Source organism: Anomaloglossus baeobatrachus, chromosome 3 (assembly GCF_048569485.1).
Source record: "Anomaloglossus baeobatrachus isolate aAnoBae1 chromosome 3, aAnoBae1.hap1, whole genome shotgun sequence".
Taxonomy (NCBI): domain Eukaryota; kingdom Metazoa; phylum Chordata; class Amphibia; order Anura; family Aromobatidae; genus Anomaloglossus; species Anomaloglossus baeobatrachus.
Genome location: NC_134355.1, coordinates 363,402,486 through 363,429,209, shown reverse-complemented (window position 1 = coordinate 363,429,209; position 26,724 = coordinate 363,402,486). Strand labels below are relative to the sequence as shown.

The 26,724-nt window shown below is 41.9% G+C and overlaps 1 protein-coding gene across 2 annotated transcripts in view; it reads right to left on the bottom strand.

Moving 5' to 3' along the window:
- Positions 1-26,724, bottom strand: part of RNGTT (RNA guanylyltransferase and 5'-phosphatase) — a 668,054-nt gene that overhangs the window by 4,707 nt on the left and 636,623 nt on the right. The window lies entirely within an intron of this gene.

Below are 26,724 nucleotides of genomic sequence, written 5' to 3'. Positions count from 1 at the left end.
CGGGCAAGAAACAGGGCATGTAAAAGCTCAGCACTGAAAAGCTTTATGGCTGCACGCTTGATGGGCATTATTTTAAATGGACATAATTTAGGATTTGGAGAAAGGCCACAGATTATATTTTACATATTCTGTTTACACTTAACTGGTTCACAACAACCTATGGTTTGCTAAACAGGATAAAGGCATAATTCTGCTTCTGTATTATTGTCTAAAAATAGAAAGAAGATTATGCAGTTGTTGCACTTGACCATAGCAATTAATCTGTATTATTAGCCATCTATATATATTACAACATCGTGCAGTCATTAGCAAACTGGAAGAGCACATTTTCTGCAGAAAAAGCTAGAATCAGCCTATGCAGTGGACCATATGAATCTTCCTGTTACAAATTAGCTGATCATAGGTTTTAAACACATGCATGTTACACCATACATGCCCAAGAGGAAAAACTACATTGTTCGGACAGTTACACGTTCTAGAGTATTTGTCGGCCAGGAGAAGTCAGAGTGCATTTACATAATCGTTCCTACAACACCGTCAACATTATTATTATTGGGAACATTTATACTACAATTTCTAAACGTAAAGAATTCAATAAACATCAGACATTGAATGGTGTAAGTAATGTTGTCAGAGTTATGCGGGCGTCACACGAGACGATCTATCGTGCGATATGTCGTCGGGGTCACGGTTTTCGTGACGCACATCCGGCATCTTTTACGACGTCGTCCCGTGTGATACCTACGAGCGACGCAGAATGTTCGCAAATCGTGTATCGTTGACAAATCGCGCATTTTTAAAAAATCGTTTATTTTTCTTTGAGCCGATTGTTCATCGTACCCGGGGCAGCACACATCGCTCCATGTGACACCCCGGGAACGATGAACACAGCTTACCTGCGTGCCGCGGCTCCCACCGGCTATGCGAAAGGAAGGAGGTGGGCGGCATGTTTACATCCTGCTCATCTCCGCCCCTCCGCCTCTATTGGCCGGCCGCTGTGTGACGTCGCTGTGATGCCAAACGTCCCACCCCCTCAGGAAGTGGATGTTCGCCGCCCACAGCGACGTCGCTCAGCAGGAAAGTACGACGGTTTAACGACTTTGTTACCTGATTGCCCGTGACGCACAAACGGCGGGGGCGGGTACGATCGCTCGTGCGATTACACGATAGATCATATCGTGTGACACCCGCATAAGGCTCTGCACACATCAAAGATAAGGCATTACTTTGAATGGGATCTGTTAAAGGGAATTTGTCAGCAGGTTTATGCAGTCTCATCTGAGAGCAACATGATATAGGCAAAGAGACCCTGAATCCAACAACGTATCACTTAGATTACTGGCTGCAGCCATTTTGACACAATCAGAATTGTTAGCTTTAGTCATGTAGCTGAGGCCAGGGAGCTGTCCCTGCCCACACTAGGTTCTCTATAGAGATTGTAAATTGACAGTGAGGAGTCAGAGGAGGGGGGAGAGTCAGACTGCTGTGTGCGTGACTTTGTAGTACAAGCAATGATAAAGGTCCTGCTTCTTAAACATAGCAAATAAACAACAGATTGGACTGTGACAACACAGGCATGCCTGAATTTCCTATTTTAACCCTTACAGCATGGTGGCTTCAGCTTAAATAGGAAAAACCTGCTAACAGATCCCCTTTAACATGGCCTCCTGAAAATATCGCTGACAGTACAATGCTCTTTATAGTTGTATCATTGACTACATCTGTGATAGCCTCCCATAAACCTGAATAGTTGTATTGACCATATGTAATCGACTAAACTTATAGCTACAGTTAAGCATTTGCCAAGAAAATGGGCAAACATTTATGAAAAAGACACTTCTTGAAAACTCGGACTAGGTTCAGGAAAGTCTATGGGACATCTAGCCATAGATGTTCAGAAAAAGTCTGAGCATACACGCTGAATCTGTAGGCAAAATGGTACGTGTACTTAGCTTATTGTGAAAGTCATAAAAGATTAATACAAAAAGACCACGTTGGATAACTCCAGCTGGCAAGGAGGGTTTTAAATTAGAAAACTGCATTAGCCGGCCACACACTACTTTGTAAAAAAAAAAAAAAAAAAAAAGTAATACAAAATGTAATGGATTTAATATTCTTTGTCATTGTATTGTTAATATTTCCATCTTTGCATATGAAACCCAGTAATGAACAATTAAGCTTATCGGGCCTTACAGGCTTCATTTGCTTATCACGTGGTCAAGCCAATTAGGAACACAATGGATCCGCTAAAATACTGATTAATTAGGCTGTGTGTTCAGTTTCTCTAAAGTTCTGCCATGTAGACTGTTACTTCCATTGAGAAAGATTAGACTTCTTCTAGGATCTCTACAAGACGTCATGACCGGGGTAAAATCCCATGGGAATTGTATATATTGAATAAAAATACTACATACTATAAAGTCTCATACTACAGGGGAGTTTCCAGCAAAGCACAGATGTACTGTAGCAGAGCCAATTTCCTTAAACGCAGAGTTTGCCGTAAGAACAGTTAAATTATTAAAGGGAAGGGGGTCGCAAAAAAAAAAAATTCAATAACTGAAAAAATGTAAAGTAATAATGTGTTAATGTTTTGTTTAAATATTATTATTTGTTTTTAATTTAGCAAAATATAAAAAAAAAAAGTTAAAAAGTTTGATATTTACCACTGTTAAACAATAGGGGGAGCAGCTGCTGAAATCCTACAGAAATCCCACTGTAGAAATAGCCTGGATTACAGCTGCAGTAAAGTGGGCAGACTCTGCTCTCCTGTGTGTGATGTTACCTCCCCTTCCCAATCTGGGTGTTTACAAAGGATAAGGGAAGATGAAATGTAGGGACACAGTGCAGAGCTATTTTGTTGGTGACCACAAATGTCTAAAGTGTCACCAAGGACAGCTGGAGTATCACACAGCACAGGATTAGATACACAGCTCAGCAGACAGTATCACACAGGATAGGATTAGATACACAGATCAGCAAACAGTATCACACAGGACAGGATTAGATATACGGCTCAGCAGACAGTATCACACAGGATAGGATTAGATACACAGCTCAGCAGAGAGTATCACACAGGACAGGATTAGATACACAGCTCAGCAGAGTGTATCACACAGGCCAGGATTAGATACCCAGCTCAGCAGACAGTATCACAGGATAGGATTAGATACACAGCTGTGCAGACAGTATCACACAGGATAGGATTAGATACACAGCTCAGCAGAAAGTATCACAGCATAGGATTAGATACACAGCTCAGCAGTGTCACAGGATTAGATACACAGCTCAGCAGACAGTGTGACAGGATTAGATACACAGCTCAGCAGACAGTGTCACAGGATTAGATACACAGCTCAACAGACAGTATCACAGGATAGGATTAGATACACAGCTGTGCAGACAGTATCACACAGGATAGGATTAGATAATACAGCTCAGCAGACAGTATCACACAGGATGGGATTACATACACAGTTATGCAGACAGTATCACTCAGGATAGGATTACATACACGGCTCAGCAGACAGTATCACACAGGATAGGATTAGATAGACTGCTCAGCAGACAGTATCACACAGGATGGGATTAGATACACTGCTCAGCAGACAGTATCACACAGGATAAGATTAGATACACAGCCCTGCAGACAGTATCACAGAGGATAGGATTAGATACACGGCTCAGCAGACAGTATCAAACAGGATAGGATTAGATACACGGCTCTCAGCAGACAGTATCACCCAGGATAGGATTACATACACGGCTCAGCAGACAGTATCACACAGGATAGGATTAGATAGACTGCTCAGCAGACAGTATCACACAGGATGGGATTAGATACACTGCTCAGCAGACAGTATCACACAGGATAAGATTAGATACACAGCCCTGCAGACAGTATCACAGAGGATAGGATTAGATACACGGCTCAGCAGACAGTATCAAACAGGATAGGATTAGATACACGGCTCTCAGCAGACAGTATCACCCAGGATAGGATTAGATACACAGCTGTGCAGACAGTATCACACAGGATAGGATTAGATACACAGCCCTGCATACAGTATCACCGGTTCACGCACAGGCCGACAGGTGGCAGGAGGAAAGGGAGGGGTGAACGGGGGGTGTTTTTTGCAGACGGTAGCAGCGGAGGTAGTCACATGCAGAGGCACACAAACACACACACAGCAGCGGCGGCGGCGCAGCGACTAGAGGGGGGCTGGGTAGAGCGGAGGGAGTGTCATTGGAGACGGTAATGGTGGGGGAAGGGGAGGCGTTGGTGATGGCAGCAGTAGCGAGGTTGGGTAGAGCGGAGGGAGGGGGTGTCATTGGAGATGGTAACGGCAGGGGGAGAGTACGGTAGGTGGCCCGTGTTCATACATCCTGGCGGTTGACAGGGGTAAAGTGGAGCAAACAGCATAGCTGTGAGCTCCACAATGATGGCGCTGATCTCCTTCCTCTGCTGTGATCTGTACAGCCCAGAGGGTGCGTCTAGGTCACAGCAGACGCCCACTGTAACGTTACTGCATGGGGTCGGATCCCGACCACTGTTCTCTATGCACAGAGGCTGCCATAAAGGAGTTAGTTACTGTCGTTATACACACAGCAAATCCAGCATGGCAGCCCCCAGTGCCTTCAGTAAAATTAGAATTAAATAAAAACTAAATAAGCGGTGATTTTAATTTTGTATTAAAAATAATTTATTTCATAATCACTATTTTTAATACAAAAATAAAAAACCGCGACACCTTCCCTTTACAGGCTTCATTTGCTTATCACGTGGTGAAGTCAATTAGGAACACAATGGATCCGCTAAAATACTAATTAATTAGGCTGTGTGTTCAGTTTCTCTAAAGTTCTGCCATGTAGACTGTTACTTCCATTGAGAAAGAAGAGACTTCTTCTAGGATCTCTACAAGACATCATGACCGGGGTAAAATCCCGTGGGAATTGTATACAATGAATACAAATACTAAATACCATAAATCTCATACTACAGGGGAGTTTCCAGCAAAGCGCAGATGTACTGTAGCAGAGCCAATTTCCTTAAACGCAGAGTTTGCCGTAAGAACATTTAAATCATTATTTCAACTCTGCAAATTTCCACTTAAAACACCCACTCAGAAAAATGTCACTCACAATAAATTTATATTTTTGTACTTTGGAATGAAACATAGTTTACAAGAACCTATGCACAAGCGGTGTCCTTCAACACTTGATAAACATGTTTGTTGCTCGACATCCTTTCCATGAATTTCTGAGCTGAAATTGTTAGAATACATTCTCTGCATAGCACTCCACAGTAGGCGACACTGAAAAAGAATGCACATATACAGAGCATTCTTCATAGTGAGGAAATAGAACAATAGTTGGAACAGTGTGCTGCAGTAATTCTTCACTTTAAGATTACAGGACCTCACCTAAAATGTGTCTTCAATGACCCTACAATGGAACTTGCAAATAATGCAGACAATGATGGTGACCGGTCACGTTTTGGATTTGGACCACGTCATGGAAACATTATAGCATTCTTAAAGGACACTAAGGTAGGAAGAAATATGGTTTCATTAAACATTTAACCCCTTAAAGTGAATCTGTCATCAAATTTTTGCTACCCTTTCTGAGAGCAGCATAATGTAGGGGAAGAGATCCTGATTCCAGCAATGTGTGACTTACTGAGCTGTTTGCTGTCATTTTGATAAAACAAATGTTTTCTCTGCTGCAGATCTAGCAGTTATACAGAGCTCATGAATATGCTGGACTACCTGGCAGCACGCCAAGTAGTCCTCTAATGATAATCTACTGCTCATTAAACAGTGATTTTATCAAAACTAAACTAACCAGCCCAATAAGTGACATCACTGGAATCAGGATCTCTGCCCATACGTTATGCTGCTCTCAGATTAGGTGGCAAAAACCTGATGACAGATTCCCTTTAAGGGGTTAAATCTTTAATGAAACCATATTTCTTCCTACCTTTGTGTACTTTAAAAACGCTACGTTTCCATCCCATGGTCCAAATCCAAACTTGTATAATTGGTTAAGAAAGGTTGAACTTGATGGACCTATGTCTTTTTTCATATTGTATAACTGATAACTATGTTAGATGATTTTGAGACAGGGGATACTGGAGCCCCAAGAATTGGGCTCAGTCTTGAATCTATCTTGCAAATCTTTGTCTTGCATTGAATATAGGTGCTCGATGTCTATGGAACTGCCGAAGAAAGCCAAAAAACACCGCTTGGCTATTTCTGTCATTCCCAACAGTCAGACCAGTGATCATTAAGTTATAACCTTCATTTCTGGAGATAACTCTCTAAAGCTTGTGTATGCTCTGATGGCTTGCTACATAGTAAGCAGGTGTAGGTCTGACCTTCGGCTTGGCTGAGAGTTCATACGGTTTAACGAAGAAAAGATAAAGTAGCTGCCAGACAATACCAGCAGTAGCTTATTTCCCCTGAAATCAAAAGATATACAAAAATAAAAATTGGTGTGTTTGGCTGACCCTCATCTAATATGTATAAGATGCACGGGGGAGGGGGGTGGGGGGTGTCCTGTTTGATTATTAGTTCGAGACTGCATTTTAGTGCCTTATTTTCTGTTTGGGTTTTTTCTGTTGTTTCTTAAGTTTGTAAAAATTCTGTGGTTAGATGTTACTTTAATATCTACAGATAACATTTTTGAAAAAGGACATGCACTTAATTTAGTTTTTTGATCAATGCAAGTTTATAGGAATGGCACAGGCTGTATGACTCTACCTATGAAGGTTTCTTAACTGTCTTTCAATGAAAAAGATAGTATTTCTCACTGTATTTTAATAAGTAGAAAAAATAAGTGCGTAAACAGGACCTAGTCTGTATTGATTGGCAAAACTTCAAGTGAAAAGCATGGATATATATATATACATACATACACATATATATACATACATACATATATATATACATACATACATATATATATATATATATATATACATATACATACACACACTGTACTTTTTTTTTTTTTTTTTCAAATCTGCAGAAATAGCTCCTCAATCAGGAATTGGGGATCCTGCCCTACATCATGTTTTCGTTCTAGACATTAAGATAACCTGATAGGTCGGATAACGCTATTAACCTGCAAATATAGGGTTAATCTGCAGGTTAATAGCATTAGAAAGGTTCATGGTCTCCGGGTTTCAGTGATACAGGTGTCTACGGTAACTGCTCACAGCACTGCAAACATGCCCCAGCTCTGTGACCAAAAGCCATCTCTCAGAGAGAGCAGATTAATAATGTTATCTGACGTGAAAAGTCACCTTTAGGATCTGTGTATGCTTGCCATAGCTACTCCAGTAAACGTGGAGCAGAAGGCAAATTGTGAGCACAAAGCTAAATATTTTATTGTTTCTATGTTCTATGGTTGTGTCTAATTATCTGCTATCACCATGTTATATGTAATTTACATCGGAAGCATTCTCGGAGCAGGATGAGTGTGTGATCTACCACTGAGAGCAAACATAGATTCCTTATGACAGTCTGGCTATAAAAAGCACAGATGGATACAGTTATACCTTTTTTATGCTCATTGGATGAGTAATTGCAATTTTTTTAAATTTACAATATTTTTAGCTGTCCTTTATGGTAATAACTAGGGCTGAGCAGATCCAAACTGTAAAAGTACAGATCCGCGCGGTTTCAAAGATTTTCGGGTGCCAGACCCGGATCTGGGATTTCGGGTGCACCATCCAGATCTGGCACTGGGGAAAATAATTGAAAAACAGAAATAAAACAGCCTTTCATAGTTACCGAGACTCGGTGTCATGGCGGCACACTGCTTCCGGGATGCGCATTCGCTTCCTGTACTGTGCATCGTATACACACAGCTTTCCGTGTTTTCCCCACCCAACGGCCGTCCTCTTGTCTGTGATTGGTTGCAGGCAGACGCGCCCCCAGCCTGTGACAGTATCTGCCTGCTGTGCAGTCAACGCGGCTGTCATTGTCTGCACAGCCAGAGGTCGTGCTCTATGGACGCTGAAGCGGTGTGGGACATCGTATAGATTACGCCGGACATACATAGTGTTGGGGGTTAATAAAGAGGTGAAGGAGGGTGCATTTTGTACTTTATTCCAAATAAAGCATTTTTCTCTGTGTCAGTTTATTTACTTTCATTTACAGGTTAGTGTGATGCAGGTATCTCAGACGCCTGTGCTATCACTAATCTAGGGTTTAGCAGCAGCTGTGCGCGGCTATTAACCTTTTATTACTCCGATTGGTAGCACTCCAGGCCAACGGGAAGAGCCAGTAAAGCAATGGGATTGTCACATCTAATAGATGCGGCAATACCGGGCAGCTGCGGGCTGAGAATACCAGCCCCCAGCCAACTTTATCTTGGCTGGGTATCAAAATTAGGGCTGGCTGCAGGTCATTTTTTTTTAAATTATTTATTTCAATAATAATAAAAAAGCCGCATCACCGGCACAGCCGCGCACACTTCTGACAGGAACGTGCATGTGTTTCTGAAACACATGCACGTTCACGATACTGACCCGCAGACACTTGCACTGTTTTCGCCGCCCACCGGCCATCCTGCCGCCTGTGTTTGGTTGCAGTCAGCTGACACTCAGGGTGGGGGCGCATCTAACTGCAACCAATTAAACGCGTTGGTGGGTGGGAAAAACAATGAATATTGAATTGTCGCCTCCGGAAGGGAAAAGCGTGACCCGGAAGGAGTTTGCTGCTATGACACAGCCTCTGGTGAGTACACCACGCACACTCCTACCCCCCTATATCCTCCACAGATGTTTTTAATCTCCGGATTCTGGTCCCCATAAACTTATATGGGCACCGAAATCCGTAGCGGATCCAGACTTTTTTTTTTTCAATCCGGTAGTGATCCGCCGGTCCCGGATTTTGGCGGGTTCGATCAACTCTAGTCATAACAAAATAACATATTTCCTATTTTAATTTAGATTATTCCCAATACCAGAAAAAGGTAGTATTAAAATAATATAAAAATTAAGACCTATGTATCGCCAAAAAAGGAAAACATTATTTGAACAAAAAAAAAAACAAACAAACAAAAAAGGGAATAAGTGTATAAAAAAAAAAAGAAAAAAGGCTTTTGTTATTTTGGTATACTTCACTTTTTTGGCTTAATGTTGACATCCCCTACATCATTTACACACCGCTTTGGATCTCCACTTAACAACATAGGACTGGCAAAGCAATTTGTTTTGACCTGTTCTGGGCAAAAGAAAAATATGCCGTACATACAGTATGCAATTAAAGGTAACGGGAAAACCCAAATACTGTACCAATGATATAGGGATATTTGATTTTTAGGATAATGCCTAACAGAACAGCTGTGTTGCAGTTGTAGTGTGGTAGTGACATGGCCCAAAAAATAGCTGTTCAGCTCTTTTAGTAGTTATAAAATAATCACTTGATTTTTCAGAGGAACAGCTGTTTCACCTACAATAGTGTGCAGCTATAATAATGATAAAACATCATTTGTGGACAATGATACATAGGTTTATGTACTGTCGTGGCCAAAGGTTTTGAAACGGATACAAATTTTGGCTCTTTCAAAGTTTGCGGCTTCATTGTTTAAAGTGGCAATCTACTTTAGCTTTAGATTGCTTTGAGTAAAGGTACCGTCACACATAACGAGATCGCAGTAGCGATCCCGTTAGCGATCTTGTTATGTGTGCCATCTACCAGCGATAAGGCCCCTGCTGTGAGATCTCTAGTTGTTGCAGAATGGTCCAGGCCATTTTTTTCAAAGGCGATGTCCTGCTGGGAAGGACACATCGCTGTGTTTGACACTGTGTGACAGGGTCACAGTGACTGCTGAGATCGTTATACAGGTCGCTACTGCGACCTGTATTGTTCCTGCATCGCTGGTAAGATCTGACTGTGTGACATCTCACCAGCGACCTCCCAGCAACTTACCAGCGATCCCTATCAGGTCGCATCGTTTTCGGGATCGCTAGTAAGTCGTTGTGTGTGACTGGGCCTTAATGATCAGATGAATTGCAAATGTAAAACAACCACTTAATGGATTTTCAAGAACTTCAAAGAGAGAGGTTCAATTGCTGTGAAGTCTTCAGTGCACCCAAGAAAATCCAGCAAGTGCAGGGGAGTCTCCAAGCCACCTCTCTCCAAGAAAAACATCAAGGACAGACTGATGTTCTGCAGGAGGTACAAGGACTAGTCTGCAGAGGACTGGGGTAAAGGTATTTTCTCTGATGAAGACTCCTTCAGACAGTTTGGGACATCTGGAGGTATGATTGTCTGGAGAAGAAAAGGTAAGTGCTACCATTAGTCCTGTGTCATACCCACAGTAAGTAACACATACAGAGACCATTCATGTGGGACGTTGCTTTTCATCAAGGGGAATGCGCTCACTCACAATTTTGCAAAGAACACTGCTATGAATAAGAAGGGTATATAAAGATCTCCTATCAGCAACATCTCCAATAATGCTTTTGACAGCACGATCGGGAATCATGTCACAAGGTAAAAATAACTAAGTGGCTTGGTGAACAAAATATTGAAAACTAAACGATATATACTAATCTTGCAATTTTAAAGCTGTCTGCTTGAGCTTTTTTACATTCATACTTCCTGTGTTTTCAGGAACATTTTTCATCAAGGTTCCTTATCAGAGGTAAGATTACAATGACAAGTAAAATCTTCAATACACAGCTAATAACACGGAATGCACCATTGCAAATAGAAGATGTCACAGCTCCACCTACTGCTTCTTACTTCAGAACGACCTTTGCAAGGTTCCTCCTCAGGAAGTCTGAGTATAGTAAACCCCAGTGGCCAGGGTGAAAACTAATAGATTTATATTTTTTATTTCAGTGAAAGAAAAACATAAAATACTGCCATATAGATATAAAACATATATATTACACACACACACACACACACACACACACACACTGTATATACTCCCTGAAAACTTGCAACACATTGTTCTGTGTGATAAAACTTCACATTTTAGAGTAGCCTTTTATTGTGGCCAGCCATCTTGATATGCCACACCTGTGAAAAGGATGGATCTCAGAAAAAGAAAAGTGCTCAGTGCAATGTACTGTATAATGGCCGTGTCTGACCGTACAGGAACATGGTCTGATCATATCACATCTCCTGTGCAGGGGAGGACACAAAAGAGACTATACAGACATTACAGCATGGGGTCACAGCTGATTGTTTCTCTGTGACAAAACATTTCCCTGCCTCTTTAAAACATGTTTTCCCTCACAGGAAGAATCAGCTGTGATTCCATGCTGTAATGTCTTTAAAATCTTTTGCTTCCTCCCCTGCCCAGAGAACACTTCTCTGTACAGTCAGACACGGTCATTACACAGTACATAGCGGGGCCATATTTATATGATTATCTCAGTACAGGAACATTTTTTGTAAACACATCCAACTGTGAAAACTTATTATTCCAAGATCCATTGATTGAAATGTACTTTGTGGGAAAAACCCCTTTAATACAATTCCATGATTTAGAAAAATAGGTCATTTCCTGATCATAGTTTCCCTTTAAGATCCTTTAATTCAATGATTAAAACAAGTCTTATTAATAGAGGTCTAACCTCTATTGTCTCAGTGGCAGGAAGCAGAGGTCACCCCGAGAGGTCTTGTGGAGTTCATGGTTTGACTATTGCTGTGGTTGTGGCATGAGAAGAATCTAGACAATACTAAACAGGTGGCTGATTGGTATATATCTAAAGACACTACCATTTTTTAACAAAAGGCAAGGGGCAATTATCTCTTGCCTTTTCTTACAAATAGTAGTCTTTAGATAATGCATAAATATATGCAGAAGTATCTCCTGTAAAAATGTTTAGAGCCCAATGTTCTCCGGGCTTGACAGCGAAAACCCTCTAGATAATTAAGGTACACAACAATGGTATAAAAGAATAATACTGGCTACACAAAAAATGATTAGGGCCCATTCACATCTTATTCAGGAGATCCATTCTTCTGTGCATTTTTATCCTTAGGACAATGATCATAACAGGGTAATTTGATAACATTTCAAAAGAAAATCCAAGATCTAAAAAATAACTTTTTTTATATTTACATTTAAATTTATGCTATTCCATCCGGTTTGCATTTAGTTTGACCATTGTTTATTTTTCAACAGGACAATGACCTGAACCCAATCGAGATGGTTTGGGGTGAGCTGGACTGCAGAGTGAAGGCAAAAGGGCTAACAAGTGCTAAGCATCTCTGGGAACTCCTTTAAAACTGTTGGAAAACGATTTCCGGTGACTACCTCTTAAAGCTCATCAAAAGAATGGCAAGCGTGTGCAAAGCAGTAATCAAAGCAAAAGGTAGCTACTTGAAGAACCTAGAATATAAGACATATTTTCAGTTGTTTCACACTTTAAGTATCTCATTCCACAAGTGTTAATTCATAGTTTTGATGCCTTCAATGTGAATCTACAATTTTCAGAGTCATGAAAATAAAGAAAACTCTTTGAATGAGAAGGTGTGTCCAAACGTTTGGTGTATATATATATATATATATATATATATATACATACACAGTGCCTACAAAGAGTATTCAACCCCCTGCAGATTTAGCAGGTTTACACATTCGGAATTAACTTGGCATTGTGACATTTGGACTGTAGATCAGCCTGGAAGTGTGAAATGCACTGCAGCAAAAAAGAATGTTATTTCTTTTTTTTTTTTTTTTAAATTGTGAAAAGTTTATTCAGAGGGTCATTTATTATTCAACCCCTCAAACCACAAGAATTCTGTTTGGTTCCCCTAAAGTATTAAGAAGTATTTCAGGCACAAAGAACAATGAGCTTCACATGTTTGGATTAATTATCTCTTTTTCCAGCCTTTTCTGACTAATTAAGACCCTCCCCAAACTTGTGAACAGCACTCATACTTGGTCAACATGGGAAAGACAAAGGAGCATTCCAAGGCCATCAGAGACAAGATCGTTGAGGGTCACAAGGCTGGCAAGGGGTACAAAACCCTTTCCAAGGAGTTGGGCCTACCTGTCGCCACTGTTGGGAGCATCATCCGGAAGTGGAAGGCTTATGGAACTACTGTTAGCCTTCCATGGCCTGGACAGCCTTTGAAAGTTTCCACCCGTGCCGAGGCCAGGCTTGTCCGAAGAGTCAAGGCTAACCCAAGGACAACAAGTAAGGAGCTCCGGGAACATCTCATGGCAGTGGGGACATTGGTTTCAGTCAATACCATAAGTAACGTACTCCACCGCAATGGTCTCCGTTCCAGACGAGCCCGTAAGGTACCTTTACTTTCAAAGCGTCATGTCAAGGCTCGTCTACAGTTTGCTCATGATCACTTGGAGGACTCTGAGACAGACTGGTTCAAGGTTCTCTGGTCTGATGAGACCAAGATCGAGATCTTTGGTGCCAACCACACACGTGACGTTTGGAGACTGGATGGCACTGCATACGACCCCAAGAATACCATCCCTACAGTCAAGCATGGTGGTGGCAGCATCATGCTGTGGGGCTGCTTCTCAGCCAAGGGGCCTGGCCATCTGGTCAGCATCCATGGGAAGATGGATAGCACGGCCTACCTGGAGATTTTGGCCAAGAACCTCCGTTCCTCCATCAAGGATTTTAAGATGGGTCGTCATTTCATCTTCCAACAAGACAACGACCCAAAGCACACAGCCAAGAAAACCAAGGCCTGGTTCAAGAGGGAAAAAAATCAAGGTGTTGCAGTGGCCTAGTCAGTCTCCTGACCTTAACCCAATTGAAAACTTGTGGAAGGAGCTCAAGATTAAAGTCCACATGAGACACCCAAAGAACCTAGATAACTTGGAGAAGATCTGCATGGAGGAGGGGGCCAAGATAACTCCAGAGACCTGTGCCGGCCTGATCAGGTCTTATAAAAGACGATTGTTAGCTGTAATTGCAAACAAGGGTTATTCCACAAAATATTAAACCTAGGGGTTGAATAATAATTGACCCACACTTTTATGTTGAAAATTTATTAAAATTTAACTGAGCAACATAACTTGTTGGTTTGTAAGATTTATGCACCTGTTAATAAATCCTGCTCTTGTTTGAAGTATGCAGGCTCTAACTTATTTGCATCTTATAAAACCTGCTAAATCTGCAGGGGGTTGAATACTACTTGTAGGCACTGTATATATATATATATATATATATATATATATGTATATATATATATATATATATATATATATATATATATATATATATATATATATATATATATATATATATATATATATATACATATATATATATATACACACACACACACATTTTTTTTGTGTTTGTTATATACATGAAGTAGACTAGGGTTCATGTATTCCTGGAGCATACATTCACCATAAAACACTTGTTTCCCTTTGCAAGTTTTAGGAAAAATCTTTCCTTTGCTTAGAAAAAAAAATTTGCATTTGTGTAATCGCATAGCAAACATTAAATATTACAGCTATTTATCCACTTAATGATGTAGAAAGCAAACATCATATTTCCTTATGTCGTTATTTACCTTTTTATTGTGCTCCCTAAGCTCCTTTGTCTTTTGCCAGTTCTAGAATTAAAAAGGGATCAAAAACCTAGCTCAGCGCTGCTTCTTTAGTTATCAGTTAACTGTAAAATGCATAAAAACTGCCTCTCATTCTAAAAAAGACAGGTGTTTGGTGCAGAGCCTGTAGAAAACAAAGGTCTGTTCCTCTTCAGCTGGTGGGCATTGTGGTGGGCATTGGACATCAATCTTCCAACATGGCCAGGATTAGCCGATTCAGTCATCTGTTGTGCTGGTATTTGTAAAATGTATATTCAGCTTTGAAGAACAATGTATTCAGGATCTGCTTAAAGGGTAGGTGCCGCGTTTTTTAATTTTTGTATAAATAATAGTGTTATTGGAATCAATAATTTATAATACACAAATTAAATTCATTTTTTATTCAGTTTTTATTTAATTCTATTTTTACTCAAACACTGGGGGTTGCCATCTGTGATTTGCTGTGTGTAACGATTGTTACTGTTAGGGTCGGTACCGCAGGACTGGCGCATAGCTAATGTGGTGCCAATATTCAAAAAGGGGACAAAAATTGAGCCGGGAAATTATAGGCCGATAAGTTTAACCTCTATGGTTGGTAAAATCCTTGAGGGTTTCTTGAGAGATGCTATACTGGAGTATCTCAAGAAAAATAACCTTATGACAGAGTATCAACATGGGTTTATGAGGGATCGATCCTGTCAAACTAATTTGATCAGCTTCTATGAAGAGGTAAGTTCAAGCCTGGACCAGGGAAATGCAGTGGATGTTGTGTATATGGACGTTTCAAAAGCTTTTGATACGGTGCCACACAAAAGGTTGGTACATAAAATGAGAATAATGGGGATAGGGGAAAATATGTGTAACTGGGTTAAAAACTGGCTCAGTGATAGGAAACAAAGGGTGGTTATTAATGGTACGTACTCGGACTGGGTCTCAGTTCATAGTGGGGTACCACAGGGGTCAGTATTGGGCCCGCTTCTTTTCAACATATTTATTAATGACCTTGTTGGGGGCATGCGGAGTAGAATTTCAATATTTGCAGATGATACTAAACTCTGCAGGGTAATCAATACAGAGGAGGATAATTTTATATTACAGGGAGATTTATGTAAATTGGAGGATTGGGCTGAGAAGTGGCAATTGAAGTTTAATGTAGATAAATGTAAGGTCATGCACTTGGGTAGAGAAAATAACATTTATGATTATGTACTTAATTGTAGAACACTGGGTAAAACAGACACAGAAAAAGACTTGGGTGTATGGGTGGATGGTAAACTTCACTTTAGTGGACAGTGTCAGGCAACTGCTGCCAGAGCTAATAAAATAATGGGATGTATTAAAAGAGGTATAAGTGTTCATGAAAAAAATATAGTTCTACCTCTGTACAAGTCACTAGTGCGACCACACTTAGAATACTGTGTACAATTCTGGTCACCGATATATAAGAAGGACATAGCTGAACTGGAGAGGGTGCAGAGAAGAGCGACCAAGATTATTAGAGGAATGGGTGGGCTGCAATACCAAGACAGGTTATTAAACTTGGGGTTATTTAGTTTGGAAAAACGAAGGCTTAACGGGATCTAATCCCAATGTATAAATATATGACGGGACAGTACAGAGACCTTTCCAAAGATCTTTTTACACTTAGGCCTGCGACTGGGACACGGGGGCATCCGCTACGTCTTGAGGAAAGAAGGTTTAATCATAATCACAGACGAGGATTCTTTACTGTACGAGCAGTGAGACTATGGAACTCTCTGCCGCATGATGTTGTAATGAGTGATTCCCTACTAACATTTAGGCAGAGCCTGGACGCCTTTCTTGAAAAATGTAATATTACCAGTTATGTATATTAGATTTTATGACAGGGTGTTGATCCATGGAACTAGTCTGATTGCCGTATGTGGAGTCAGGAAGGAATTTTTTTCCCTATTGGAGCTTGTTTGCCACATTGTTTTTTTTTGCCTTCCTCTGGATCAACATGTTAGGCTACAGGTTGAACTAGATGGACTTAGAGTCTCCCTTCAACCTTAAAAACTATGATACTATGATACTCACCTCAAGTAAGACAGTCCCTGTGCATAAAAGATAGTAGTCGTCATCCGACCCTATTCTCTAGCACTGTGTCTGCTTCCTGCTGTGACCTGGGCTGTCCAGATCACAGCTCTGGGAAGAGCCCACCGCTATCTCTGTGGAGCCCACAGTGTCTACTGTGTACTCTACTGTCCCCCTAAGCACGGTGGTGATGATGGTGATCTGCACCTGATCCTCGTGTTGTGCTGTGTAAGTCACACTGCAATCACCACACCCCCTGGATGTGTTCACCTTGGGCCTCTGCTCTTCCCCACGTGTGTTCGCCTCAGGCTTCCGCTCCTGGCAGCTCCTCCTCACTGCTCTATGCTCTAAATGCTGACAGGAAGAACAACATACACCAGGCTGACAGGAGAGGCTGCCGGGGGCAGAAGTCTGAGATGAGTGCAGGTTGCTGGGAGCAGTGATTGCGGCATGACATCTGTAGTGCAGTGCTGGGCTCAGGCTGCAGATCGCCCCTCCTTGCTGCATGTCACCACGGACCTCTGCTCCCAGCAGGTTCTCTTGTCAGACTGGTGTCTCGGCAGTTCCTCCTCTCAGCGCTCAGAGCACAGTACATGGGGGTACAAGAATAGGGGGGCACAGGGTATGGGGGCACAGGAATATGGTGGCAGCGTATGAGACATAGTATACAGTGAAGCACTATGCCAGCTGTCCTTGGTAACATTTAGAACATATTAGGATCATTTTGCAGTCACAAACAAAATGGCTCCACACTGTGATCCTAAACTTCATCTTCCCTTTTCATTTTGGAAACAGCCAGAAGGCGAGGGGAAGGTATGACATCACACACGAGAGCAGATTCCACCCAATTTTACTGCGGTTGTAATCCAGGCTAGTTGTAAACTACGATTTCAGCAGCTGCTCCCCTAGTGTTTGAGTGGATAATATCAAACTTTAGAAATTATTTTTTTTATATTTTGCTCAATTAAAAACAAAAAACATTAAAATTTACATTTTGTCAGAAACTGTTTTTTTTTTTTTCTCTCACACCTTCCCTTTAAAAACAATACACAGGCTATGAGGGGCTGCTGATAAGTCTTTGGCTTTACCAAGAAAGAAACAACATAGGCTGATGAAACTTTACAGTTATTCCACATACTCTCCACTGATGAACACACCTCTTACATCGGTATTCCAAATTCTGTAAGCCTAGCTAAAATGAATGATTTGGTTGTACCTCAAACCAGGCACACCAGAAATGGTGTGAAATTTAGTAGTACCCTTAAGGTGTTTCTTCAGGTTTGGAAACAGATGATAGTTGGAGGGGAGCTAGATGTGGTGAATAAGGTGAGAGCCGAGGCATTGTCTTGCAGAAACCAGATTATTTTGGACAGCTTGCTGAGCCTTTTGGCCTTCAGAGCTGCCTTCAATTGGTCCAAAAGTTTAATATAATACCTTGCATTGATGGTGGAACCCTTTTGAAGGTAGTCCACTAGCAGCATGCTCGCCTTATCCCAGAACACAGACACCATCACCTTAGTGGCTGATTTTTGCACCCTGAACGTCTTTGGACGAGGAGAACCACTGTATCTCCACTCTTTTGACTGCTCCTTGTTTTCAGGGTCATACAAATAAATCCAGGTCTCATCCATCGTGACCAGTCGATCCAGGAAGTTTTTATCAGTCCGGAAACGCTGACAAATGGATCGGGAATTTTTCACACGATTGCAAAGTGGGTCCCCAATTGTTTGACAACAGATCAGAGAAGCAGATAGCTTCTTCATGTCGGAATGTTCATGGATGACACAAACATGTTCACGGAAATACCCATGATTTCTGCTAACGCTTTAGTTGAAATTTGTCAATCCTCCAGTATGAAGTTGTGCACAGCATCGATGATCTCCAGAACAAAACCACTCTCAGTCGTCCAGGACGTTCCTCACCAATGGTGATGATGTGGCCCGTTTTAAATTTGGCAATCCAGTTCTTAACTGTGGAATATTAAGGGCATTGATCCCCAATGTCTGCGACATATCAGCATGAATATCCTTTGCAGACTTTCGTTGCAGAAACAAGAATGTTATCACTTCTCTGCTCTCAGTTGCTGTGAATATCGCATTAGATGCTGCCATTTTGTTCTCCCGTGTGCGTAGAACACTGTTGCCATAAGCAGCAAACAGAAAATTTTGAAAATATATATTAGACACATAAGGCTTTTATGTGATGTAACATTCATTACCATAGAAACAAAAACACATCACAAAGCCAAAGACTTAGCAGCCCCTCAGATTATAGGTAATATGAGAGGGGGATTAGAACTTCGCCCTTGTTGAAAGTAAAACCATACATTATTTTATTAATCTGCACATTTTAAATACATGGTACTGAAATCTCATTTATTACAATGCTAATAGCATAAGAAGAAATCTGATAAAAACAATGGAGCTATTAGACTAGGGCACAGGATATTGATATCTTCAGAAGACTCCATTCATCATTATCCATACTTTTATGATGCTACTCCATTCTTGTCAAACTGCACTCATTAGATCGCACATTCAATTAAGTATCAAATGACTACTGTACTGGGCAATATCAGTCAGCAATATTAATAGATGTGAACTGCACTTAAACTTTAGATCACTTGCTATGATTTCATTCTATACTTTTTACCTTTGATTTCTGACCCCTTTATGACAGAAGTTGCCTCTGATGAATTAGTATTTTAGCCTTGACAGCACTTATGTTGCTCAATAAATGCGGTGAACATAATTGGTGATTCTGAGTCATCCCAGTTTTGACACGGATTGCTTTTAAGGCTCTTTATGAATTGCAATGTTGTCTTTTGATCAGAAATTAAATTACATGCACACCATCTGTCTGTATTGTAAGCTCCGATACAGGATATCAGCAGACGGGCCTAATTGCAAACCCGTTTAGGCTAAGTTCACATTTCCGTTGTTTTGTATCAGTCACATGCGTCGCTTGACGCATGTGACTGATGCGCTGTTCAACGCTGTACAACGGATGACAAAGAACAGAATTCTTTGTCGGATTCCGTTGTGTGCGGGGGGCGGAGTTCGGGGGGGGGGTGAGCCGAGCAGGGCCGTGGCACTGAGGACGTCAGTGCCGCAGGGACTGCAGAACAGGTGAGTGTGTGTGAGTGTGTGTGTGTGTGAGTGTGTGTGTGAGGGTGTGAGTGAGGGTGTGAGTGTGTGTATACACATGCTGAATGCGGGAGGGGGCGGAGCCGAGCGGGGGGCGGGGCCAGGCGCTGAGGATGTCAGTGGAAGTGCTGCGGTCTGCATGGCTGGGGACAGGTGTGTGTGTGTGTGTGTACATACATGTGCGGAGTGCGGGAGGGGGCGGGGCCGAGCGGGGGAAGTGTCGGCCTCCCTGCACACGTAACCAGCCTAAATATCGGGTAACAGCAAAGCACCCGATGTTTACCTTGGTTACCCGATATTTACCTTGGTTACGGGCCTACACCGCTTAGCGCTGGCTCCTTGCACCGTAACCAGGGTAAATATCGGGTAACCAACCAAAGCTGGTGACGTGTGCAGGGAGCCAGAGAGCATGCGCAGCGAAATCCGACGGATCTCGCTGCTCAAAAAACGTTACATGCTGCGTTCCCGCCGCCCGGCGGTCAGTCGTTCCACGACTGATCAGTCGGACGGAGGGTGCAACGCAGCATCATCAGTCACAATCCGCTGCTCATACAAGTCTATGGGAGCAGCGGAATCCGCTAAACGGATTCCGTTGTTTACAAGAGCAGCGGATTGTGACTGATACATTTTAGCGGAAATGTGAACTTAGCCTTACCAAACTACATGCTACACCCTAAACCTGAAGACCAAGTCGGACAAAGGCTCTTCTGGAGTATAGAGAGGAATAGAGAACACAGAGCTCATTTCAGTTGGGATTTCGCCCAGTAATGAAAGTGTTTTCCTACTACATTAGGTGTTGTTGCCAAATACTATAAACTAAAATTGTATAATAATGGAAGTAAAAACAATAAGGATGCAGGTCACTTTTTTCATGGTTGTTTTAACGCCTGCATCCTCTGCCTTCGAAATGTCAGGAACACCGTCACACTCACTGCCACGGACGCTCAGCTGTTGCTGCTCTGGTCTATGTCATGTCTCTCTGCTCCCCAGCATGCCGCGCAGGTCTTTCACAAAAAAACACATGAAATCAGAATGACCAAAAACGCACTATCATTACACGCGTTTTTTTTTTTTTTTTTTTTTTAACATATCCATGCTCTCTGGGACAAGGTGCAGTTTTTGGTGCAGTTTTGATGTCTCATAGGTGCAGTTTTTTGTGACAAAACTGCAGCGTGCGCATTTAGGCTATATGCGCACGCTGCGTTTTTTGCTGCGTTTTTGGCTGCAGTTTTGTTGTCAGAACTTTTTGACATTTGATTTCAAAGCAAAGTCTATGAGACGTCCGATTTGCTGTGTGCACATTGCAGTTTATTTGTCAGCGTTTTATTTGTCAAAAGTTTGTGACAAAAAAAATGCAGCATGTTCATTCTTCCTGCGTTTTTGTCAACATTTGTCACAAAAACACAGCAAAAAACACATGTTGTAAAAAACGCAGCAAAAACGCACCTAAAACGCACCAAAAACGCAGCAAAAATGCACCTACAATTATAAGCATTTTTTGTGACATTTCCAGGCTCTCCCTGACAAGGTGCAGTTTTGGCTGCAGTTTATAAACACAAAAAGATGCAGCATGTGCATGTAGCCTTAGCCTAGGGGCATGCACTTGTCTCAAAACCTATGGCTGAGAGACACCAAGTACTTAAGGCACCCTCCTCCTAAGATAGGGAGCTGAGCAACATGGTTATTCATTTGGATTCATGTGTGCTAGAACATCAGCATCTACCTGCCAGCTACCTCAGCCACCCAGGCTGCCCCAGCAGCCCAGTCTGCACTAGCCATCCATCCCTGCATTCTTGACCCCTAGGGTCAACTGCTACAGTACCGAGAGAACCCCGCTGACTCAAACATCTTTACGCTTCTGGTGTTGTACCAAGAAATGTCAGAAATGTCTCACATGCAAGATCAGGTGGATCAGATTCTGACTTATCTGTAGTCAGTTGAGAGGATCAGATTCTGACTTATCTGTAGTCAGTTGACACCCGTTTGAATGCAAGGGTGTCGGCTGCTTGTTCTGTCCCTGCACAGCCAAGTGCTGGCCCTCACCTGCCTGTTCCACAGCAATTTGATGGTGATCACAAGCTATGCACGCTGCCCTTCAAACTATTGTCTCACCAATTTGACTCAGATCAGACAAAAGTGGCCTTTCCGTGGTCTCATCTTGGGTGAGAGGCATTCACCTGGATTAATCCCCTATGGGAGAGAAGCAACCCTTTTACCTCTGACCTACGGGTCCTTCCTGGAGGTATTCCGTAAAGTCTTCAACAAGCCAAGCTGAGTCACCTCCACAGCATTTTCTCTCCTCAAACTATGCCAGGGAGATCTTACAGTAAGCCAGTATGCCATTTCATTCCGCACCCTGTACTCTGAGCTCGGTTGAAACAATGAGGCATTGGTAACTGCCTTTTGTGAGGGTCTTTCCAAAAGGATCAAGTCTGTGTTCGGTACGAACACCGAACTTTAAAGTTCAGGTCTGCTCATCTCTACCCACGTAGGCTTGGAGTTAACCCTGCCCTGATCCCACCTATCTTAATGGGTAACTGGAAAAAACAATAAGGTGGAGTAAGTGGAAGGAGCATGAAACAAAATGAAGGAAACTATCAGCATTATCTAATGCTAATTATGGGAAACTGACAGGAAACAGACTGTGTCCCATGAGATTTATAAGTTCATTCATATCAACGCCGAGGTGTTTGACTCTTCCAATGGATGCCCTAAGCTATAATTCCTACGCATTCAGAAAATATTACACTACTTCTGAATAAAAATACTCGTTAAATTTAATTTGAACAACAACAAAAAAGAATAAGTAGGAATATGAATGCAACCAACTCCTTGATGTAACTTACTTAATAACTATGTTTATCACATCCTGCAGCACTAAAATATATGGTATTAACATGCGTGCTGGCATGGTGGGATTATTACAGGTTCAGCAGCAGACCTATCGCACCAGTGTAATTGTGTTCTAGAAATCACACTAGAGATTTGATTTCTAGCAGGAGGGAAGTCTTTTTTACCTGCTTTACAATCCTCTTTTAACAACCAAGGAGTGGAAAGTCAAACAGCGAGAACATAGGTATTATTTTTTGACAGAACTGAAAATGATCTGCAGCATAAATCCCTACATGTGAATACATCAGAGTTAAGACCAGCTTATAAGTTTAATAAAAGATGGAAATAAAAATCATATATTCTTGAAAAGCTTTCCAGGAAACACTGGCCAGCGAAAGGATTTAAAATATACAGGTAATTGCATTGCCATGGAATATACGACCAGATGACGCTGTGAAAAAGTGTAAAACAAATGCAGGTAATAGTATTAATTATTTCTGGCAAATAGAAATCTAATGATGAAGAATACAATCTTGGTGGACATTTGGGGATGTACGATTTTTTTCTCCCAACACCTTACAAAAGGTTAAAAAGTGAATGCCACCTCCTGTCAAAGCAGTGGAATATGCTGATAATATTAATTAATTGCAAACAAAAATATGAGAGAAAGCACCAACGCACAGCAAAAAAAAAAAAAAAAAAAGGAAAAAAGATGGAGGAGGTCTGTGTTAGTTGGCTTACTTCCTAGAATGTAATCCAGAATAGTCAGCAACTGTGTAGGTAGTTAATTATTATACCGCGCAGGAATGCATCACTTCACACTCCTAAAAATAAGAAGCGCTTTTCTCCTGGCCTTATCCAGTCTGTCTGTACGGCTCTTGTAGGCCAATGATGATGTGCCCTTTACACAGACATGCCCATCGTCAGACTGAACCCGGGTAAGGGAGCGCGCTCCAGCATCTTACCCGGGGATGGCGTGTAGGTCAGGACAGCGAGCTGCGGGAATGTCATCTATTGCTCATGTGCATGTAACATAACATTACTCAGACATTTACTAATGCAATTACTCCATTTCAAGATAAAGAAAGCAACAGAGCAGTACGCAGCATCTATTAATGTGCCAGCTGTTTGTAACATACATTACCTCCTAGCATGTGGCTGGAACAGTTGATATATGTATGATAATTAAGCATAATGATGTTAAAAGAATAATTAACTGCAGCCATATGATTAACTATTCCCATAAGACAATCACGGCGCTCCATCAACATCCTAAACTAGGACTGTACAGGAAAAACAGTAAGACAGCGAAGAACCTCAGCAAAGGGCTAATGAAGGCTAATCCGCTGATTTAGAATGCAAATTAGTGCTGCATCCTCATTTCGCTGCAAAGAAAAATAAAATGTACAGTATATCATGGGGATCATTTACTGAAGGCTATTAAAAGGACACAGTCCTGCATCCTCAAGCATAGACTATGACAATGCAGGCTATTGCCTTTACAGCTGTAAATGAAAGCAATGAGACATGTGAAAAACACAGTACTGACGACATGCAGCGGAGGGTGACCTTGTGGATGAAGAACATGTGCATAGACTTGAACCATATACACTTTTATTCATTTAGGATAAATGGAAACCACTGGATGCTGCCTTGTCTGTAGAAACAGGATTGGATTTATTTTTCAAAAATGTTGCTCCCAAGATTGGATGATACCCACTGCTCCTGCTATTCTGTAAAGCTGGCTCTCACTCTGATTTATGTGTAGCATGGATATAGTCATCTATATATAGCCATCTTGTAATACATTTTGCCATAGTAACACATGTGTGGCTGACATCTGTGGTTATAACTAACTGTCTGAGCTACCAAACGTCTAGAAATTTCAGGACAGTCCTCAAAAATAGAGCACTTTTTTTTGCCCTGTCCGTAAAAAAAAAAAAAATTAAGGCGTCCATGATATTTTTGAAGCTGTAGAAACTTATAACAGATTATTTTGACTGTAATGATCAATTTACAGTTTCAGTTAGTGCAGCTGATGTTCATATCAGAACTATTGGCTTTAAACATGGATCACTTATAAATTATAATTATTTTAGCTTTTTAATTTGTTGTAAAAAAATATTGTCTGTGTAATTTTTTGATAAGCTGTAAAGAAAAAGTTAAAAGTGAAGTTGGCAACCCTGCTGTTAGGTGGCGGTGCCGATAGCTGTTGACTGCCGAGGTGGCCCTAATTTTAAGTTGTCTCTGAATGAGTAGCCCCTTTAAGAATAATTATCAGAAGCAATACTTTTGCCTACCTACTGCATTATCTATAGCAAATCTCTAAGCTTGGTGTAAAACTGAAGCAAAGCACACACTTTTGATTTTTATATAAAACACAATGTCTCCAAATGTTGGCATAATTAGGGTATGTGCGCACGCTGCGTTCTGCCAAGTGCAGAATAAAACGCGTCCTCTGGCAGACTGGACATTTGTAAACACTGCGTTTGACAAAAAAAATGCATCCAAAACGCATGCATTTTGGATGCATTTTGAATGCGTTTATAATGCATTTTGGATGCATTTTTGACAGTGCGGTCCCACTCTGCTCTGCTACATCCCCATAGAGCATGGCTGGCTGCGAGACAGAGCCGCGCGATCAGAATGACCTTGGATGAACTTAACCCGACTTCATTGTCATCACGCAGCTCTGTGTGTGCCGCGGCATGATTTGCGATCACAGGTGAAGGACTGGTGACCGCAAATCCCCTGAGTGACGGAAGTGAGCAGCGCGATCATCGGTGCCATCACTCAGGTAACCCATGGCCACAGCTGAAGTCCTCCACCTAAAGCTGTGGCCGCGGGTAACCTGAGTGACGGCACCTCTGACAGCGCGACTCACTTCAGTTGCTGCATGGAGATGACAGAGAGGTCGTGCTCTGTGGCCGCTCCTGTCAGCTTCATGTAGCAGAGCAGAAAGCGTCGTGGGACCTCGTGTGGACTACATCGGACCTGGAGGGCTATTTGGGGATTAATAAAATGGTGAAAGAGGGTGGTTTTTTTTTTGTAATTTATTCCAAATAAAGGATTTTTTGGGTGTCTTTATTTTGTTTAACTTACAGATTAATCACGGGGGGTTTCTCATACACACCTGCCATGATTAACCTAGGACTTAGTGGTAGCTATGGGCTGCCATTACCTCCTTATTACCCAGTTTGCCACCGCACCAGGGCAATTCGGGATGAGCTGGGTAGAGTCCTGGGACTGTCGCATATAATGGATGCGTCAATTCCGGGAAGCTGCTGGCTGATATTTTTAGGCTGGGGGGGCTACCCATAACGTGGGGCTCCCCATCCTGGGAATACCAGCCTTCAGCCATGTGGCTTTACCTTGGCTGGTATCAAAATTGGAGGGGGACCACACGCCGTTTTTTTTAAATTATTTATTTTACTGCACTATATAGACCCGCCCACCGGCAGCTGTGATTGGTTGCAGTGAGACAGCTGTCACTCAGCGAGGGGGCTCGTCTGAATGCAACCAATCATAGGTGCCAGTGGGCAGAGGAAGCAGTGAATACGAGATGGAATAACGAGTGGCTGACATTTTTAAAAGCAGGAGAAGCCACCGCAGTGTGTCAGCTGTGCAGCGCCGCGCCAGTGATCGGTGAATATGAAGGAGGGCGAGACCGGCCAACCAATCGACAGAGAGAGACCAACGGCCAGACAGAGAGAAACCGACCGACAGAGAGACCAACACAGACAGAGAGAGAGAGACCAAAAGACCTGCGTTCTGTTTGTCAAAAAAGCATGCTGAACGCAACAAAAATGCAGTGCAAGCACATTTTGACACACCTCACTGATTTCAATGGGTGGAACATGCAACCAAAATGCACAAAAGAAGTGACATGCTGCTTTTTTAAACGCATCGATTTTGTCAAATATTTGGCATTCAAAACGCTGCGTTGAAAAAAAGCAACGTGCGCATGGAATTTGCTGACTTCTCATAGACTTTGCTGGGGAAGCACAACGCATGCATTTACGCTGCTGTTTTAAACGCTGCGTAAACTCGGGAAAAAAACGCAACGTGCCTTACATTCTTAACCAGTAGTAGCTTAAAAATATGTACCTCTTATCTTTCTTCTTTCTGGACCTATGGACTACACAAACCAA